This window comes from Cibotium barometz, chromosome 32, assembly GCF_041138505.1.
Source record: "Cibotium barometz isolate CiBa-2024 chromosome 32, ASM4113850v1, whole genome shotgun sequence".
NCBI classification, from domain to species: domain Eukaryota; kingdom Viridiplantae; phylum Streptophyta; class Polypodiopsida; order Cyatheales; family Cibotiaceae; genus Cibotium; species Cibotium barometz.
In genome coordinates, this window is record NC_141077.1 from 17901874 (window position 1) to 17906263 (window position 4390).

Below are 4390 nucleotides of genomic sequence, written 5' to 3' on the forward strand. Positions count from 1 at the left end.
GTGAAAATATAGTGTTTATCATCCAATACATCAAGATTGCTCCTGGAGGATTGGGCAGAACAGTGCGAATTTAGGCTCTGCAGTGGCGATGGAGGCTCAAAATTCGCACTGTTCTGGCACTGCTCTCCTAGCCACTCAGGATCATTTATGATGCATTTATAATGAAGTTGAGTACAATGAAGTTGAGTACACTAATTGTGAGAAACAATATTTTATAAGATAAAAACAGCTTTAATCATGTGTAAAATTATATTATTTGTCATCCAATGCATCAGAATTTCTCGTGGAGGACTAGGGAAGCTATGCCAGAACAGTGCGAATTTGGGCTCTACAACAACGGTGCAGGCTCAAAATTTACACTGTTCTGGCACTGCTCCCCTAGCCACTTAGAATCATTTCTGATGCATTTATAATGAAGCTGAGTACATTGATTATGAAAAACAATAATTTACAAGATAAAAATACCTTTAATCATGTGTAAAAATACATTATTTGTCATCCAATGCATCAAAATTGCTCTTGAAGGGTTGAGGAAGCTATGCCAAAACAGTGCGAATTTGGGCTCTACAGCAGTGTTATTGCAGGCTCAAAATTTGCACTATCCTAGAACTCTCCCCTAGGCTCCCAAGGTCATTTCTGATGCATTCACAAAAACATTGATGGTACAAACTAGAAAAAACAATGATATACTTGATAAAAATAAATTTGCAAAAACTGTATTGTATTCATAATGAGAAGTGATACATCATCTTTACAAAAGCTTTCTTACAATATTGAGCTTCTTTATCTTGTTATTGGGTAGAGTGTGCTCAAGAAGTGATTGGGCTATTTCTTAAGGATCCTCTATGCCTATGCTTTTGGCTATACCTATACGAGCAAGAAGCTTACCCCTAAATCTAGAACCAAAAACATCGAAGGCAAGGGATTTTTTTTTAAAACTATACATTTGGTGCTCTGTGCCATAGAGACTACACAAATCACCTTAGAGAGGGCTTTCAAAAAGAAGAGAGTGAAGGCAGATTGAGGGGTGTAGTCCCTATGGATAATGGTAATGCCATCCACAAGAAGCTGACCAAGATAGTGCGCCAACGCATCATCATGTCCATGGACCTTGGCCTAGTCTCTGTTGTCGTCGCCTCTCCCTGCAAATGCGATAATTTCAACCACCCTCTACAATCAAAGAAAAAATCAAAATATTTCCCTATACATAATTCCCATGGTTGTCCCCTCCTTACGCTTCCCAATCTATAAAAATATAGCAAGTGGCACAATAACCAGATGTGTAAGGGTTAATTCTAGACATGTAGTTGAATCAGATATACCTTTCTTCTCATTAACTTGAAACTTGACTCTTCCACATTGTCAAAGCCCATGATGCTAAAGTGTTGACGCAGGTCTGCTAGGCTCGAATGCTTGCTCGCTGCCACTCGCTCAATCCATCCATTTTGCATCATCACAGCTACCTCAATAGGCACAATTTCTTCTTCTGAGGCTTGAAGTGGGATCCATGTCCCGTGCTTTTGCATCCATCTTTGGTAGTGCGTGCAGACGCATGTATAAAATAGAGCATGACTTCAAGAACCTGAAAGACACTGTAGAATCTACTACATTGCACTTGTACACATCACCTTGATGTGACCCCTCATTAACCTCCCAACCCTCTCCTAGTAATCCTTGAATGAGGTCAGACCATACCTCCTTACAAATATACATTGTTTTTGTTTGGTGCATTGGCATGGAATTGAACATGTGCACAAAAACATGTAAAGGACAAAACCAATTTAGCCCTACTAACCTAGATGCCTTTGAAAACTTGAGTGATGTCTTGATATCACTTACCATCTTAAACTTTAAGCATAAGATGGTCCAAGCATGTGGTTTGCGCCATTCGGGATTGTTAAGAGGGGGGTTGGGGATCTCTTCTAGCTTGCCAAATAAACATGGTTTTTTATCTACAAAATATGATGAGAAAAGAAAAAGATATTATTCTATACAAGATCACTTGGGCTTTGAGATACAAACATTACCTCTCTAATGGATGCATGCATAGCATAGAAAACTCCAGTGAGGCTTTGGAGTGGTTGTTCCTCAACATAATTAGAGGGGAAAGTATCTACAGAGAGAGACATAAGAAAATGGAGGATCATAAGAAAATTTAAAACAAAAAATCCAATATTAGCATGTTGTTAAAGCTGTGTTTATGTTTCACTGACAATTTGAAGGAAACCTTGGTCGTTGGCCTTGAATGTACAGGTCTCGAAGGGTATACACATGTTGCACTATGGCAACTAGTCCTTCCTTCTTAGTATGCTTGAAGCCTTGCCCCTTCCAATGATGTAGCATATTCCCTAGTTGATGCACTCGATGTGGTCCCTTATTAGAGCTTGGCTGCATGTAGACCCAAGCCCCCCAACCCTGAATCTTGTTGGAGCCCAAACTCCATTCTCATCTCTTGTGTTATGCAGCACAAGCTCTTCGACCTTCTCCCTAGGTCTTCTCACATTACTGGAAGAGGCCATGGTGGTAAGAAAAGAGAGTAAGGGAAAAGAAAAGCTTGTTTTACAACAGAGGAGTGGAGAGGAGAGAAAGTTCAGGGTTTTCAGTGCAGCAATGGAAAGCTCAAAAGAGGGTAAGAGTTTGAGAATAGGCTTCTTGAACCTAGAGTAAACTAAAGAAGGATAGAGTTTCTACAGCAATGGAGAGGGAGGAAGCTTGAGAGAGAGAGAGAGAGAGGGAGATTGAGACGGAGGGAGCTTGAGAAGGAGAGAGAGCTTGAGAGAGATGGAGTTTCTACAGCAGCAATGGAGAGCTTTGAAAAGGAAGAAAGAGAGAGAGGGAGCTTGAGACTAAGGGAGCTTGACAAGGAGGGAGAGCTTGAGAGATATGGAGTTTTTGCAGTGATGGAGAGCTTAGAAGAGGAAGAAAGAGGTTCAAAATGAGCTTTCCAAACCTAGAGTATGTTGGGAGGAAGTTTGAGAGAGAAAACACACTTTTGGGAAAAAATTAAAAAATTTTAAATTTTTAGGGTTTTTAATCTACGCGATTCTAGGTGGGGGGACCTCTAATTTGGGCCGAGGAGGTAGGGGGACAAGAGTAGCAAACCAAAGCCTAGGCCAAATAAGTCAAAAATGTGCACCCAGCCTTCTTTCTATTGGTCCATTCCTAATTAAAAGTTAATCCAAGAGGCCCTCTTTGGGTCCAAAAAATTCCTAATAATGACCTAGGAACTATTGAAAAGGCCCCTGAGTGAACAGGTAGTGAGCGTTCTGGTTGCCAATGATGCCTTAGGTACACCAATGAAGGAATGATTAGAAATTAGAATTCAAGCTAGATATTTTGGAGGATTATGATCAGTGATACTATGGACTAGATGGGGTCAGGCTAAATTGATGGATCCCTAAAATGAGACTCAATTCTGTTATGGTACGATAGATGAAGTAAATCCCAGATAGTCCTTGTTCTATGGAAAAGAATCAACAGTTGTTCCTCTCGATGAGGAAAAAAGCGTTGGTCTCTATGATCCAAGTGTAAGTCTTTTCCTTGATCTGATCATGTAACTTACGGATTCAGTCGGATCAGTTTGGTTAGTTAAGGCTCTTGACTACGTTAGAATAAAAATATCCTGGAGGAATCGCGCTGGGCGAGGGAAGTTTTTCCAGGTTTGGTTTTGGCAGAACCTAGGGATTAGTCTCTTGTCCGGATATCCATGGGGGAGAGGTCCCGAGTGAGAGGCCCTGCCCTGCACAAGAAGTGCTACTCCGCTGCTAGCACCCCCGATTTCGTTGCGCGGAGGGGGCAGGGATCTTTCACATCAGGTTTCCCTCGTGGTGCAGATAGTCCAAAAAATCCAGTTTCTAGTTTTGGTCAAGATGATGACATAGACTAATTGGACATGTTGCTTGCCAACAACCAACAGAGTTCCTATCCATGGTGAAAGCTTTGTAGAGGTTTATGATACAGCTTGGTTTGACACCTTGCTAGAAGAGGATATTCTTCTAGAAGTCACGAAACCAAAAGAGCTTGGTGATGTGGATAGAGTGCTTACTTTGATACTTATGCACACACTCTTGTTCTATTTAGCATATTTCTTTTTAGATAATGTTCCATGTTCATCGATTAAAGATCGAGGTGTTATGCCATTTAGGGTACATTAGCACATGTAGTAGAAGATGTTGGAGCTTCATCAATATATCATTTTGATGTACTTAACAAAGAACATGGCAAGGAACTAGATGCAAAATAAAAGAAAACACATAAAAAAGAATGATCTTTTTTTCATCTCGCAGCTTCTTTCTCACCCACAAACTTTCATATAGTAATGAATGCCCATACAAAAAATAATGTAGGTGAAAACCTAAGGTAGCTGAAGGGTGGACATTAAGGGTAGGCG